This window comes from Falco rusticolus, chromosome 14 (assembly GCF_015220075.1).
Source record: "Falco rusticolus isolate bFalRus1 chromosome 14, bFalRus1.pri, whole genome shotgun sequence".
In the NCBI taxonomy this organism is placed as follows: domain Eukaryota; kingdom Metazoa; phylum Chordata; class Aves; order Falconiformes; family Falconidae; genus Falco; species Falco rusticolus.
In genome coordinates, this window is record NC_051200.1 from 2,115,301 (window position 1) to 2,132,463 (window position 17,163).

Sequence of the window (17,163 nt, forward strand, 5' to 3'; positions counted from 1 at the left end):
GCTGTTTTACAAGCAGGAAAGGGAGCTGAGTTCCTCAGCTGGGCTGGCTGGTGGGACCTTCTGCCCAGGTCTGATGCTGTGGACTGCCGAATGAGGACTCTGCCAAAGGGATCTGCTGGAGCAATAGCAAATCTTTGTTTCTGACTCTTCAGTGGTTGACGTTTTCTGACTCGGGGGTAATACAGCATCGCCTGTAATCACTCCCAAGGACAGGCATTGCCTTTCTGGCCTCGCTTTGGTCTGTAATTGGTCCCTGTGACTTCTGGCCATAATAAGTTAAAGCCAATCATTATAATAAACTTTTATGAAGATAATGAGTTGCATTAGGTAGAAATATCCATATAAAAGCAACATAAATAAATGCATTTCAGGGCATAAGCCAACCCATGTTTGACACAGCTAAAAGCAATTTTCTCCAAGGCGCAGATTATTCCATAACTGCTCATTAATGAAGTTCTTGCCTCCTTCCTCTGAAGTGTTTTGCCCTTGTCCAGAGCATAGGAGGAAGCAGTGGGCTATATGGAAGCCCTGTGTGGTTCAGGCTGGTGTGCTTGTACCCCTTAATGCCCTTCTGATTATATTCAGTGGGGTTTGCACCCATAAAGGATAAGGGCAATGCCATGTAAACTGTCTATAATAAATATAGGGAATCTATTCACATGGTTTCAGGCTTGAACTTTCTGAGTGATAATTGCTTTGTAATCTTTCCAGGCACCTTGCTTTGATTACTGGAAAGTTTCACCTTTGTTTACAGCTACAGCGTAAGCATGTTTAATAAGACAAAGCTGAAAACACAAAGAAGTTTTTTTTGGGGAAAGCGCTTTACTGCAAGATGCTGCAGGATAACTCCATGGATCTGTGCAGTGCTATAGCCAGGGGTCACAGACCTGATTGCTAGATACTCCTTGCGGTGCTGTTCAGAAAAGCAAAAGTGTTGCGTGTCTCCTTTCAAACACACTCACAGAAGGAGGTGCAACTTTTGCTGGGAGCAGGAAAGAGCCACAGATTTAGCTATGAAGTTGTCTTTGGAGACCAGGTCTGTCTGAATGGTCGTGTTGGAGAAACCCCTCCGTGCTGCATTTCCCTGGTTCTCTATATATCTTCTGCTGCATGAGGATAAATACATTGCAGGAATGAATATTGAGAACCCTAATTTGAGTTTAGTTTAGGCACCTAAATACTTGTTTGAGCCTGTAAAGTGGGAAATCTGATTTTTATGCTAAAGATTCAGCTCTCCTCCCTGGCAGCTGGGACACGGCTGGGTAGGAGCTGTGGTTAGGGGTGTGTGAGATGGATGGGCTGTGAGCATTTCCTGCGTGTGCGAAAGGGTTTCTAGGGAAGTAGCAATCTGGGATAAGACCTTCCACAAAGAGTTCAGCAAAGTACCCTTTGGAGCCCTGTGCTGGTCTGCTCTTTCGTTCTGTTGCTGGTAACAAGCTGGGGTTCAGCCTCATGCAGCTTAAATGGTGATTTCTAGCTGTAAGGGTAGGGGGAGACCATGCTTGGAGCTGGATAAATGACAGCCAGTTTTGGCCTGGAGGCTGTGGAGCTGCATTGCTGTAGTGGTGGGTCAGAACTTCATATCAGCATATAACCCCGCTCCCAAATCAGATGCTTAATTCGTTTATATCTTCCATTGCCCCTTCTCTGCTATTGCATCCAGCTGCCGTTGAGGCTGGGGAAGCAGGGAGTCAGAGGAGGTGTGGTTTGGGAGGAAAGTTCAGCACAGTCTTCTTTCGGGGTTGAAAACAAACTGAACAAGGGCATATGCCTTTGACGTGAGGATGAAAAAGATTGGTTTTAATTGGGTAGATGGGTGCTTCTCTTGCTGCCTCATTCCTGACTTCCCTGGACCTGTTTTTGTCACCCGTGGGGGCCGTGGGGCAGAGTGGTCGCTGCTTGATGTACATTTCTGTATCCATGCCCTCAGCTGATGCTGTCAGGACCAAAGCATTCACCTGCTCGTGTGCCAGGTTGCTCTTTGCAACCCTTCCCGATTGCCACGTATTTCAGGGAGATTATTTTTGGCATGCTGGCTGTGTTGGGTTTCTCGATTTTCTTGCTGTGAGTAGTTGTGAAATAGCGGCTGTTCTGCTGATGCCAGCAATGGCTTCCCTGCCGTCTGCTGGGGCTGTCGCTCTCGTTTGCACACTCCTATGGACAGGAGGGAGCATGTCTTTAGAGACAGACAAGAAAAAGTCCAGGAACGATTAAAGATAGAAGATCCCTTTAGCTTCTGTGAGAATTGAGTTTTGCTTGGATTTTCTGCTGGACAAGCCCATATTCTTAAACGCTTTTTCTTAAGCGCTGCTTTTGTCTCCTCTGAAGGAAGAAGGGGTCACTTTTTCCATGCCACTGACGTGAATGGTGAATCACAGGGTTTGTGGGAAGGTGCTGTTACTGGGATCAGTAACCTGTCAAAATATTTGCCATCTGCATCTCCAGAATGCCACAGGCACTTTGCAGCCCTTGTGCCAAACGGTTGGGTATGACTACGGTTCAGAGTGCTCTTTCGATGCGTCTCAAGTGCGATAGACAGGAAGGACTGACTCCTTAAAGATTTTTATTTCGAGGGAGGGATATAGCCTATGTATGGGAGAGCCCGTTCATTTTACTACAGGAAGGAAATGTGTCAGCACGTAGCAAAGATCCAGCATATAGCCTGTAAGCCAAGGTGATTTTGCCTTGGTACTGAGTACTAGCTCCAGCCAAATAAAAGACACAACGCTGGAATAACATCCAGAAAACTCAGCAGGTTTTGCAAACCCTGGCAGCGTTTGCTGCCCTGCCTGTGCAGGCAGGTTGAGCACCAGCGTGGGAGTTCCTGCAGCTTTTGCACCAGCTGAGCAGGGTTTGAGCCTCATGGTTGAGAAGACAGGAGCTAGTGTGCCTTGACTCGCTGTGAGCTGGTCCTGTGCCTCCAACAGGGCGCACGTCCTTGCAGAAATGGATATTCTTGTCTTTTCCAAGTTGTGCTACTGTATTTGCAGTCTGATGCCCAGCCTGCTGTTGCCTGCTGCTGTGAAGGTCTAGGGTTTTCCAGAGCTGTGGCAAGGGTATTGCTGCTGCTCGGTGTTAGCTAAGCACTGTAACATATAAAAAAAATTAGGTTTGTGTGACGTGAGCTAGCAAATCAGCACGTTGGTTTTTGTGTGTGATAGCAATATTTGTATATCCATGCGGTGCAGTTTCCTGCAAAAACTAGATGTTGCCTGCATGTGTTGCCAAACGTTTTTGTGCTTTTAAAGCATGGGTGAAGATGTAGGTGTGCTGGGCTCATCCTTGGAGGTGGGGAGATGTACCTTCAGAGGGGATGCAATGAGCGCGTTCAGAGTGACTGGTCCTGTGCTTTCCTGTTTATGTGTTTGTCCCTTGCCACCTGTAGCAATAAATTCACTTGCTGTTCAAAAGGAGTGACTGGAGAGACTTCGTGGAACATAGAAAAAGGGGAAATGAAAAGATGCCTAATACTGGGAACAAAATCCTCAGCTCCTTGTAAAAAAGATTCAGGCTTTGTTCCATAAGTGGTGATAAAGGCAACCTTTAGCTGCTCCTGCTCAGCTGGGTTTTTTAATCCTAAAAAAGGGATAAGAGTATTGTTGAGGAGGGCAGAGTGGGGAGGCAGAGGAGATGTGACCATGTCGCCACCTGTGTGTGTACAGCCTCATCCTGGCGGCTGGGGTGCATGGCAGGGGCACAGCCAAAAGATCAAAAAGCTCATCAGTAATGATGCTAATTGAATCTGATGTGGCTTCCCTATGTTCAGAGCTGGCTGCTGCTGCTGTCGCCCCGTGGAGTGTGACTGGCTCGAGCGGGGCCCTGGTGCATGAGGAATGCGAGCTGACAGCCCTTTTTGCAGGGAAAAGCCACACTGGTGAGACCATGCAGTGGTCCAGACGGGGGATGCACAAACGGTGCCTGCTTAAAAGCTGCTTGTTTGGTTTGGTATCTGTATGGGGTCAGCAGGGCAGGCTTGCACTGACAAATGAAGGTTTTGAAGTCTTGGGTTATAAGATGTGCATGCAGGGACCAGCTCTGGCTGAGCTGGGCTGTGTGAACATGGGATAACATGTATGGCAACAGCAGCATTGTCACGGCAGCTGGGTTCCAAACATCACCCACCCATCGATATTTTTCGGCAAACACATCACGGTGTGCACCAGTCTGGGCTAGCCGTGTGCTCCTGGCTAGCGTGTAATGGCTCTGGATGCAAATAAGGTTTATTTTTTGTTGTTCCTGTTGAGGGGGGAAGGCAGGAGAGAGGTGTCTGCATGTCTAGGAGGCACTTGTGACTTTTGAGGGTTCTGGGTCTGGGCTGGGCATGCCTGGATGAGACAATAGCCCTGCCCTGTGAGGGAAAAGTAAGGTGCAGGTGGGTGTCAGACCCCTGAAAGCTCTGTGTCTCTCTGGGTGAAAAGCCCCAGCCAGAGCACAGCCCAGACACCCAGCCGTTATGGTGTTCTTCTAGAAACACAAGATTAGGTTTTTCACATGCCTAAAAGCGATTTTGTGCAAGGCCACCTGCCTTCCCAAGTTGGATATCCTGGAACGCAGTGGTAGCCAAATGCACAGCAGGTGTCATTGGCCTGTTTAGAACATCAAACCTTGAAATACCCAGGAATTGGGTTGATTTTACTCAAAAGCAGTACAGAATACTCCTAAAGCAATCATTTGCTGTTGAAGGCAGAGACCCTTGTACATCTGGTACCCTGGGCTCCAATCTGAGGCTTGACACCAATTTCAGAGCATGATAAGGCTGTACATCACCTTTTAGTCCAAAGGCTTTGTTTGATGAATTAGATTTTCTATAATGTGGTGCTTGGGGAATTCAGAGCAAACCAGCCACCAACCATTCAGTCCTGTGCTGTTGTGTTTGTAGGAGGTGGTGGTGGTGGCTGCAGTTTGCTGTACTGTAAGGCAAGGCTGTGTGGCAGGTTTGTTCCTAGCAGCCTGTTTATGAGAGCGGGGAGCAGCCCCCCCAGCCCGCGTCGTTGCCTTTCCATTTCCCTCCTTTGGCCTGGTGATGTGTTTGGCCTGTTTTGATGGAGAAACCTGAAAGAAGTGATGGTTCCTGTTCAGACTGCTCTAAGGAAAGAAGTACAGGGGAAATCGCACCCATATAGCTGCCTAAAAAGAATAGGTTGCTTGATATCTGTCTGGAGATAGACATAGGGCTTGAAGGGAGGCAGTTAAGTACGTGAGATGACCTTTGATGTCACCAGGGCAATGTAAAGGCGTTGCTGAGTAAGATGCTGAAATATTCTTGGAAATGTTTGAGCAGAACCAGTTGCTGCATGTGCTCCTGGTCTTTGCATGTGAATTTGGGGCTGTCACTGGCACCGAGCTCTTTGTTTCTGATCCTGAGCTGAATGTGCTGAACATACATTAACACAGAAACATGGTTTGCGAGGTCTGTAACTATGGCAATGTATCTATAAATGTGACCCTCCGCACCTAATTTCAATATTGGCATCAGTGAGCTGCCTTGTAAGTGGCACTTATTTTTTCTAGTAGTAATTCCATGTCAAAGAGGAAATATAAATAAACTCCCCAAACAAAAGAAGCAAGGAAAAAATAATTCTTTCAAACATTTGAGCAGGAACAATAGGGTAGGATATGCACTCTCTGGGGAGAGCTAATGGCTGAAACCGATAGGAGCACAGTGCCTGCCTTACTCTGCTTTGTAACTAGCACAAACCTTTGCTCAACTGAAGATTATTTATAGCAAATGTTATGGCAGAAGCATGTGTGACCTGTAGGCTCCCTGCTAGGGAAGAGCTTTCCTGTACTGTCTCTGGGATACAATAGACAATTATTTAGACACTATCTTTGTCTCAAGATATAAACAATTAAATGCTGGCTACTGATTTCTGTTCTTATGTTAAGGCTATGGGCAGCCAAACTTTTTTACTTAAGAAGTTTTGGAGAAGGAAAGGATTTTTAAGGAGTTGATTGTAGAGAAATGTCACAGCTATAAAGTTCCTAAGGTGTCTCTACTAAATTGACTAATTGGGAATGCAGAGTAATGTCACAAGCATCACAAAGTTGTTGCCTCCCAGCATCCTCACAAAGGATGGCAGCCAGCAGCGTGATGTTGTCCATCTGACATTAATGGGGCGTGTATGGGTGTAGACCCCTGAATCTGCCTGTACTGATGCCTTTTAGCTCATCACTGTGGTATTAGAGTACCTGCATCTGCTACTGGATGGTAATTAAATGTTCTTATATATAATTAACTACTTTCAACTGACTGCTGAACAGCTTAACTACATGTAACAGCAGATATTTCTGTATTATAATGGCAGCTGTTGGTGCCAAATACCTGAGAAGATGGGGGAAACAGCTATTGTGCATCAAAACATAACCTTGTTGTGGAAGGTGACTACTTTCTCAGGCTCCCTCATTTTGTTGGGGATCCCTGTGCATCCTGGGTGTCAACAATGAAAGTATCCTTTTGGATCTGTTCAGTACACACCTTAGTTTTATTTTCTGAAGAGCAAAATAATTCAGAATTGCAAAAAAGGGTGTATGAAAATATGAAGGAGCACGCAAGGGGTAGTGCTACCACAAACACAATGTCAGTTAAATGGGCAAAGGGTGATTCTCATCTGCAATTCATGGGTCTGCTGCCTGAGTCTGCAGGAACATTCAGCAACAGGTACAGTGCCAAAGCCTTCTGGGCTCTGTGCAGGGCCTTGCTCTGAAATTCAGCTTCAGGAGGAGCTAATCTGTTGGCATCTTCATCTTTTGATTCCAATTAACGTGGGCTTTTATACCTCTGTGTTTTCTTCTTGAGTTTCTCCTGCTCAGCTTTGTGTGAGGAGCTAGATGATGGCGCTCTCCCCTTTTCTGTGCAGGTGCTGCATATATAAAGCTGTTGCTGGCTTGGTGGAAGGTTTTAGGGCTCAGTGTGATGCAGAGCCAAGTGCTGGTACCCCCGTAAGCGGCCTGGCACGTCTCTGCACCGTCACACCATTTCATCAGGCCCACCAAGCCCCGAGTGCGTGTGGTGAGCTGGTCACTGCCCTGGCAGCACCAGCACAAGTCCAGTTTTATCTGACAGATGCAGTTGAGCAACGCTGTCTCTCCCTTGGCCGCAGGCAAGATGAATCTCCTGCTCTAATTTCATTGTGTTTAGCCATTGCACAAACTAAAGCTCCCTGAAATGGGAAGGAAGTAATGTTTAAATTATACATGAGTGAACTGATTTACTCAAACCGAAGTTTTGAGTTCCGTCCGTATGAGTACAGGGATGGAGCTATCTGTCTGTGCATCCGTCCGTCTGCCCAGTGAGTACTGAATTAACAGAAACACAAATGCAGATCCAGTACTGTAAAAGCTTTGGCTTAAACCAGTGAAAACTGTGTGGGGCAGATGTGTGGCAGCATGTGTTTGCTGGGTGTTAACTTGTCTGGTAGGTTGCCCTTGGTGCTGGAGTGAGACATTGCTGTGGATTCCCTTCTGCCACTGTTTCGGTAAGGTCTGTCCACTCCCAGCTGAAAAGGGAATCAAACTGCTCTCCTGTCTGCCTCCTGCTCCTAATGAGGGAGTTTAATTTCCTGCATAACGTATTTTGCAGAGCATGTAAAGTGCTGGTTAAATTCTATGGTTGCTTCCTATGGGCACTCGCTCAGCGCTCCTCGGGGAGCCCAGCACCGGAAAGCCATAACTGGCGCTTGCTAATGGTCTGGAGATCCCTTTTGCAGATGTTTCACCCGAGTCTCTTCTCTGTGCTCCTTCCACCTCTATTTAAAAAAATTAATATGCAAGCTGCAGTACTGCTGTGCATGGCCCAAGCACAGCAGCAAACTGTCCTTCTTGTCCTGTAAACAGGAGATGCTGAATTTTTGTAAGGGCTGCAGCAGTTCATGCTGCGGATGGCTGTGAGCTGGGGATCTGCTGCAAGGGTCTGCCAGGTGGGCAGGGGCTCGGGCGTGGGTGCTCCTGCCTGCATCCTCTGGGTGTGCGCTGTGGAAGCGGGAGTGCAGCTTTGCGGTTGGTCCTGCGAAGCGGCACTGAGGCAGGGCGAAACGTCTGTGGAGACGTAAACAGAAACGGGGAGAAGTCATGATTCTCTCCCTATTTATTTGACCTAAACACACTGAAGTAACTGTACCCTCATGAAAGAGATAATTTCCTGATGCTGGAGAGCTTAACATCTGTTTCCTCCCATTTTTTTTCGGTGGTAGAACATGGTAACGGAAGAACTGGCGGGGTTTTCTTTCCTCTTTTTCTTTTGTATAGCAAGAGGCGCTGCATGCTTGGGCTAAATACGCTCTCCGAGAGCAGACAGGTTTCTCTCAAGGGTTATATGATCATTTGTTCTCTATTTTCTCTCCTTCCTGCCTCCCCCCGCCCCTCCTGGAGAGGAGCGGATACACCGAAGCCCAGGCAGGACTTCCTTAGCTCAGCCATGCCTTCTGGCAGGCTGCGCCGCGTGCCCTCTCCCCATCACCCCCCTTCCCCGAAAAACAATGGCCAAAGGCTCCTTCTTGTTTGTTATTTTGGATCCCGCAGAGGAAGAGCTGAGTGGAAGATCGTGTCCCTAGGGGCCCTCGGTGCATTCCAGCTCCAGCTGCCGCCTTGCAAGGCTGCCGGTGCCTTTGCTGCGCCATCCCCAGGCCTTTAGCACAAATCAGCAGCACTGTGTGGTGCTGGGGGTGGCTGATGGGTTTTGAAGCAAATTTAGCGTGGCCGAAAGGTGAGAGAAGGGGATGGAGAGCCTCGGAGGAGTATCTGGAGTCATTGCTCTGCGGCAAGAACAGATCCCATCCTTTGAACATCCAGCACAGCACAGGTAGTTGTGGTTGCCAAGAGGAGCTGGGCTTTTGTGTCAAGTATTTCTGACGTGGCTTGAGCCCTCTTGTTATGCTACTAGTATGTTCTTAGTAGTTGGGGTGTAGTGAGCCTCAGACCTCCCGTCTCCATGGCTCCAAAACCATAGAGGTCAACGTCGGGTCTCTCCAGGTGCCAGAGGCTCTGTGGTGGGGAGCACATTTCTCACGTGTGATCCTGTCTGGGCAGCCCTAGGGGCTGCTGCACCACCAATTTCCTCTTTGATCTCTTCAAAGGCTTGTTGCTCTTCAGGGCCCCAGCCAAAATAGTTCTTTCAGGTCACTTGATAAGAGGGGATTTACAAGTTGACTGTAACCTGGAATATGCATTCTCCAGAATCCCACAATGCCCAGGGATCATAGAATTGTATAATGGCTTGGGTTGAAAGGGACCTTAAAGACCATCTAGTTCCAACCCCCTGCCATGGGCAGGGACACCTTCCTCTGGACCAGGTTGCTCCCAGCCCCATCCAGCTTGGCCTTGGACACCGCCAGGGATGGGGCACCCACAGCTGCTCTGGGCAGCCTGGGCCAGTGTCTCACCACCCTCATGGTGAAGAATTTCTGCCTTGTATCTGATGCAAATCGACCCTCTTTCAGTTTAAAGCTGTTGCACCTTGTACTGTCACTACAGGCCTTTGTAGAAAGTCCCTCCCCAGCTTTCTTGTCAGCCCCTTTATGTACTGGCAGGCTGCTTTATGGTCTGCCTGGAGCCTTCTCTTCTCCAGGCTGAACCACCCCAACTCTCCCAGCCTGTCTTCCTGGGAGAGGTGCTCCAGCGCTCTGATCACCTTCATGGCCTCCTCTGGACTCGCTCCAACAGGTCTGTGTCCTTCTCATGTTGGGGGCCCCAGAGCTGGATGCAGCACTGCAGGTGGGGTCTCAGGAGAGCAGAGCAGAGGGTGGAGAATCACCTCCTCACCCTGCTGGCCACGCTGCTTTTGATGCAGCCCAGATCTGGTTGGCTTTCTGGGCTGCATGTGCATGTTGCTGGGTCACATTGAGCTTCTCATCCACCAGCATCCCCAAGCCCTTCTCCTCAGTCCATTCTCCGCCCAGCCTGTCTTTGTGCTTGGGATTGCCCCAACCCATGTGCAGGACCTTGCACTTGGCCTTGTTGAACTTCATGAGGTTCACATGGGCCCGTCTCCCCCGAGTCAAGGTCCCTCTGGATGCCATCCCTGCCCTCTGGGGTGTTGACCGCACCACTCAGCTTGGTGTCGTTGGCAAACTTGCTGAGGGTGCGCTCAACCCCACTGTCCATGTTGCTGACAAAGCTGTTAAATAGCACTGGTGCCAGTGCTGACCCCTGAGGAGCACCACTTGTCTCCACTTGAACTTTGAGCCCTTGACCGCAACCCTTTGAGTGTGACCATCCCGCCTATTCCTTACCCACTGAGTGGTCCATCCATCAAATCCATGTCTCTCCAATTTAGAGACAAGGATGTCATGTGGAACAGTGTCAAATACTTTGCACAAGTCCAGGTAGATGATGTCAATTGCTCTTTATCCACCAACACCAAAACCCCATTGTAGAGGGCCACCAAGTCTGTCAGGCATGATTTGCCCTTAGTGAAGCCATGTGGGCTGTCACCAGTCACCTCCTTATTTTCCATGTGCCTTAGCATAGTTCCAAGGAGGGTCTGCTCCATGATCTCTCCAGGCACGAGGGTGAGGCTGACTAGCCTGTATGGATACCTAGGTTTTGTTTTGTTGATGGTTGGGGACATGGGTGTTACCTTATTGAGCACATCTTTTGGGATGTACACCCCACCACCCAGAGATCAATCACCTTGGAGCATGATGATGTTGGAGGATTATTCCAGTGAGGATGTGGCAGTGTTAGGTTTACACTTGGACTCAGTGATCTTAAAAGTCTTTTCCAACCTAAACGATTCTATGTTTCTGTCATTCTGTGTTCTCATGTGGCATTCCCAATTAGTTGTTTAACCTTATGAACAATAATAAAAACCATTCTCACAGTGTGCGCTGGTACGAGCAGTCAGATTACACCAGGATATGCAAGGAACTGAAAGGCTGTTACAGCAAGGCTATAAAGACCTGTCTGGAGGAGGGGAAGGGGTCGGTTCTATTCTTACCTGCCTCCACAAAGTGTGTTTTGGCAGAAAAGGGGGTAATTGCTGACTTTCTCTATGAGATGGTTCTCAAGAGTACTGGGACAGCAGCAGGCTGGGACCCAAATACTAGGTTAGGCTCAAGGCCAGTGCTTTTACTGTAGCTCTCTCAGGCAAAGCAAAACAGAGTGATAGACAACAAAACAAACAGCAAAAATTGAGAAGTCGTTAACAATTCTTGGAGTTTATTGTACAAAAAAAGGGATCAAGTACTGGAACGTGTGAGGAAATAATGTATGTCAGCTTCCAAAGTAAATATGCCAGCACCACGATCCACTGCAACCAACCAAGTAGCTGCACAGGTGGAACAGCTAGCTGTGCCATCTAGCACGCCCCAGTCACATCTGTTATTATCCTGAGCGACTTGAGCTCCGTGGCGGGTGCCAGGAGGGCCATGGTTAACCCTGGTAGGCTGCTGAGCAACACATGGCTGCTTGCTCCTGGCCCGGCAACCCCCAGCCCCCGGCGGGATGGGGGAAGCAGAAAAGAAGAATGAAAGCAAGAAGACTCGGGGTTTGGGATAAAGATTGTTTAATAAACAGAGAAGTGGAAGAAGAGGGAAAGAAAACAGAACAAGCAATGGGAAGGCAATCCCTCACCACCTCCCACAGGTAAAGTGGTGCCTGGCCAGTTCCTGAGCAAAAGATGGCTAGCCTCTCTAAACCCCCTTCTTCCTTTTTATTGCTGAGTATGGCATTATATGGCATGAAATATCTCTCTGGTTAGTTCGGATCATCTCCCTGGTTGTGCACCTCCAGTCTATTCACTGAGCGGGCAGAGCGAGAAACAGAGGTGGCTTTGACACTGTGCAAGCACTGCTCAGCAATACCTAAACTATTAGTATTACCAGCACTGTTTTGATCACAAATCAAAACCACTGCACCATACAAGCTGCTATGAATAAAATTAACTCCATTCCAGCCAGTCCCAGTACACTGGGAAGGAGGTAGTTCTGCCCACCCCAGCCCTTTCCTCCTGCCGTGTGGCTTGTGTGTTCCTGTGGCTCCTTGGGTGAAACCCAAAGTCAACGTTCCTTCTGTTTTGTTGTTTTCTCCTCTAGCTCTGCTCACACCCATAAATGCTCCCCTTGATGGGAGGCCAGGCAAGCAAAGCTCCAGCTGCAGTGACAGGAGCAGCCGGTGGCAGCGGGGAGCTGTGCTGGGCTGGGATATTCCCCGGCCTCGCTGCCTGCCTGGCTGGAGGCTCGAGCACTCCCTTGTCAGTCTGCTCTGCTAAAGAAAATTGCCTCCTGGTCAGAGGTCTGATGCCAAAGCGGTGCAAAACAAGCTTGGATTTATAGCTGTGTACTGCGTCTGAGTGTGGGTGAAATTATTCCTCTGCAAAGATGTTTCCCAAAACATCTTCTGTGTTCCCTGAAATTTGCCTCTGAGGGGTTGTGGTTCAGTTGTGTTTTAATGTTCCTGTGGCTGCGAGGGGCCTTCCAAAATACTGAAGCCTGTGAACTCCACTGTAGGTCCCCTTTTGTGACAGAGGTCCCAACTGTCCAGCATTTTTGGTGTTTTTTCTAGGTAGGGGCAGCTTTACAGCACTAAATATTTTAAAAAAACCCAAAGTTTGGCTAGTTGCCTGAAAACTGCAGTGATCTGAGGTAGCTTTCAGGAACTGTGTGGTGCGAGCCTTGCAAACAGCCTGAACTGTGTGGTGTTACAGGAATGGTTTCTTTCCATCATTGTGACCTCTTGAGAAAGCTCATCTCAGGCTGGATGAGACCTTCCTTGCTAGCGGGTCTTGCTACCCCGTTGCCTTTGGTAGGCACGTGGACACCCTTATTTTGCTATGGTTGTGGATAAGTCTTGTAAACTTACCAGGGGCCAGTGCAGAAGAACAAGGCTGCCCAAGGAAAGCGTCCATCCCTGAGTGGTGGCTTGTGACAGCCCCAATTGCTGGGGCCTGCTTCAGTGTCCTTAACAGTCTGTGAGAACGGTTGACTTCAGTGGTGTTACCTGGGCCCGTGGTGTTATTTCTGCTCTTGTATCTGTCTGCTCAATGACACTTAAAAGGAGCAAAATTGCTATTACTCCCACCTGTGTCATTCAAGAAGAGCCTTGTTGCCAAGGAAATGTTACGCAATCATGAATGAGATACAAAGTACCTAGTTCTTTCTTAAAGATTTAGATAATGCAAGAAAAATGGAAAGAATTTGGAGGGGGGATCATGACCATAGATACTGATGTTTGTGTAACACAGCTGGTGCCATATGCTTGGGATTTTGTGCAATCCTAACTTATTTGTCCACCTCCGTGACCTGGGAAGGGAAGGTGAATTTTCCGAATGAAGCGCTGCTGCTTGTGGGACAAGAAGAATAACAGGGTCTTGTACAGAGGGCAGGGTAGGGACCAGTGTAGCTCCTGTAAGTTGGAGCAGTTTTCAATGTATGATTGATAGCTGTGGTTTTATGAAACCATTTTCCTTGCCCTGTGCGGTGTTGTGTGTTTTGTAGACCAAATGCACCAGCCACAGCCACCTGGCTGAGCCACCCGCCTGGGCATGAGGTATTTCAGAGGGCAGTGGAAGAGGTGTAAGGTAATTGCATTACCTCATGTTTTCTGTGGTTAAAAGTCCCGCACACCGGAACAGTAGTTGCAGCTTAGCTGCTAGGTGGTAACTTGCTATGACTTGATATCTGCAACTGCGCCTGCAGCCCAAGGAGAGGAAAAATAAGAAGGCGGTTGACTAACTGTTGTAGTTTTCTGGCTAATAGGTGTTCTCAAAAATATGTTCAGTGTTTTTTCAAAAAATCCTTCTCTGGCACCCCAGAAAGATGAGTGATGGTTCATCAGATACTCTCACAGCTGTTCTTCTTCATGCTCAGATTTTATTTTGTCATTATGGGCCTAATGCCCCTGAGCTTGTGTGGTTTGGTTGATAAAGCCATCTTTTCTCTATTTGGCTTATTTGTAGAATTGGTTTCCCACAAGCATGCTGCTGTTGTGTGTTTGCACAGTGGTGGACACTTGATGTCGGCGGCTGTATCAGCTGATGGAGCATAGCAGATTTTGGCACCCAGTCGGGGAAGGCTGAGTGAAGCCGGCTGAAATTTGTTCAAATGCAGAGAGTTTGCCCAGGTGCTGGGAGGCTTTGCTGTGGGTGAGGCAGTGCCAGTCCTCGGGCTGGAGCTGTTTCGGGTGACAGTGCTGGGACCGTGGGCACTAACGAAGCTATGCCATGGTGGGTTGGCTCTGCCAAGGTTAGCCAGTGATTTCAGTGTGTGCGGTCCTGCAGGCTTAATTCGTGTGAATTAGACCATAACAAGGTGCTTTTCTCACACTGAGTATTTGCTAGAAGTCAGTCAAAAGGCCTTTTAAGCAGCATGCCTGTGTCCTGCTATTCCATTTATCCCTCGGGGGAGCTTTGTGAAAGCAGCCATGATGGTTTCAGAGAGCAGGAGAGGTTTGCTGAGGATGCAGTGGGAGGGAAGGTGGAGAGGAGCCACCAAGCACTGTGCCCCTGCCTGCTTACAGTGCTCAGGTCTGGCTTCGTGGTGGTGGCTCTAATTTATGTCCAGTTTAAAGCTGCTTTAAAAAGAAAATTAATTTTTTTTTTTTTTAATTTTAAAGCCACCCCTGTGCCCTGAGTTTCTGGGTTGCGCTGCTTCTCTGGGTAGGATCTGTCTCCTGTTACAGGCTCTTTTGCTTAACACATGAGAAACAGCCTCCCTCCCCTCTCTGCTAGCATCCCTCGCAGACAAGCCTGTCGCCTTTGAATCTTCTTTCCTCATGCAGGATCCACCCAGCCAAAACCAATAAAACATAAAACCGGAAAGAGAAAACAAAAAAAACTGGGACCTTTTGTGATTTTTGTCTTTTGCTGCCAGTTGGCCGCACAACTTGAAACTGCTCAACTGCTCTTTTTTTTTCTTCTTTTTTTTCCATTCATTCAAATGTGTTACTCTTTAAGTTGCAGCAGGGATGTCTATGAACAACTTGCAGACCCAGAGCAACAGCCTGGGGACTGAGGAGCTGGTCTCCTCCTTGAGGATGTCCTCCAGATGGAGGAGCAGCCCTGCTAAACCCGTGGGTTTTGGGGGACAGAAGCTTTCTGTGGTCTCCATATGGACCCTGGGGCAGCACAACTCCCATGCCAATTTGTGCTACAGGGTGTGAGCGGTGGCAGGCGGTGCCGAGGCCCTGTGGTCTTTGCCTGGGGAAGGAGGCTCTCTGGAAGTCGTCGTGGCGAGTACGGAAGGCAGTGGGGCTGCGTACAGAGGTGGCCGAAGCCGAGCGAGGCGGCGTGGGTGGTGGGTAGCCGTGGTGCAGCAGGGCTGCGTGGGGGTGCGCCTGGCGAGGGGTGGGTGCCGGGGGCCGCCTGCCACCAGGCTGCCTGGCGCTGGGCTCGGCCGGCTCCACAGTGGCTGTGCCGTGGCCCAGAGCGGGGCAGCAGTGGCGCCGGCCCCACCTCTCTGGAAATGTGTTTAAGAAAGGGCAAGAACATCAGAGAGGTGTGAGGGGGGATAAAGACCACAGTGAGAAATGGTGCTGTGAAACCTGAGGTCAGTGAAGATGGAGGGGGAGGAGGTGCTGGAGCAGGGGGATATTCTCTGACAGGACTCATGGCCTGTGGAGGCCTCACACAGGAGCAGGTTCTCCTGACAGGAATCATGGCCTGTGGAGGCCCCATACAGGAGCAAATTCTGACAGGAATCATGGCTTGTGGAGCTTCCACACAGGAACAGGGAGGTGTTCCCTGACAGGACTCATGGCCTGTGGAGGCCTCACACAGGAGCAGGTTCTCCTGACAGGAATCATGGCCTGTGGAGTGACCACACAGGAGCAGGTTCTCCTGACAGGAATCATGGCCTGTGGAGGCCCCATACAGGAGCAAATTCTGACAGGAATCATGGCTTGTGGAGCTTCCACACAGGAACAGGGAGGTGTTCCCTGACAGGACTCATGGCCTGTGGAGGCCTCACACAGGAGCAGGTTCTCCTGACAGGAATCATGGCCTGTGGAGGCCTCACACAGGAGCAGGTTCTCCTGACAGGAATCATGGCCTGTGGAGGCCTCACACAGGAGCAGGTTCTCCTGACAGGACTCATGGCCTGTGGAGGCCTCACACAGGAGCAGGTTCTCCTGACAGGAATCATGGCCTGTGGAGCGACCACCCAGGAGCAGGGGGATGTTCCCTGACAGGAATCACAGGCCTGTGAAGGCCTCACACAGAAGCATGGGAAAAGCATGAGGAGAAGGGAGCGGCAGAGAGGAACTGTTATGCCCTGACCATACCTCTCCCAATTCCCCCTCCCCGTGTGCCCCTTGGAGGGAGGTAGAGCCATCAGGAATGAAGGAAGGAAGTTGAGCCATGGAAAAAAAGGGGTGGGTGGGAATAAGGTGGTGTGTTAGTTTTATCCTTGTTTTTCCTTATCCAAATCAGTTTTAATCGGCAATAAATCAAATTAGTTTTCCCAAAGTTTTGAATGTGACAGTAATTGGTAAGGGACCTCCATATCTTTTTATCAACCTATAACCTTTTTCATCTCACTTTTTCCTCCTGTCCTATTTGGGGAGGGGGAGTGATAGTGTGGTGGAGTGGTCACCTGGCAGCTGGCCACAATCACCATGGTTTCCGTTGTTGTTGCCTATAAGGTACTTAGAGTAGTTTTAATTCCTTTCACTTAGGGTGGAATTCATTGAGGGGAACATGTGTGTTTTGTGTAGCATTGAGTGGTGGCCAAGCAGCTTTCATTTAGCAGTCCAGTTTCAGTGAGGGATTCCTGCACTGGTGCCATAGCTATAGTAGGAAAAACTATATCCAACTCACAGAGTTGGATACTCTGTGAGTTTTCTGAAACCGTAGCATTTCAGAATTGCATTGGTTCCAGGAAAAGGCTCATCCTGACTTTTCTTTGAATGCCTGCCTAAAGAGAGACTGAACTCCTTGGGAGTATGTTGCCGGTTCCTGTCAGATGGGGCTGGTGAAGATGACAGTGACATGTGCAGGGATGCTTTACTGTAATTTCCTCTTTTCCTTTCTGTCATGTACTCTGATGTATTTAGAGTCCTAGTGGTCTGCAAAACAAATATGTGATTTATGGTATTCTGCGTATACTTTGTGGTAACTATTAATGCAGGAAATTTATTTTGTGGTCACTAAGTCTTCAGTCATTTAAATCAGATTTAAGTTGCTTTAAAATTTATATGGTTTGGGAGAAAAATTTTAGCCTCACTGAAATCAAT

At 48.8% G+C, this 17,163-nt stretch overlaps 1 protein-coding gene across 2 annotated transcripts in view; it reads left to right on the plus strand.

The window, feature by feature from the left end:
- The window catches only part of ARHGEF9 (Cdc42 guanine nucleotide exchange factor 9), a 221,301-nt gene that overhangs the window by 10,377 nt on the left and 193,761 nt on the right, over positions 1 to 17,163 (plus strand). The window lies entirely within an intron of this gene.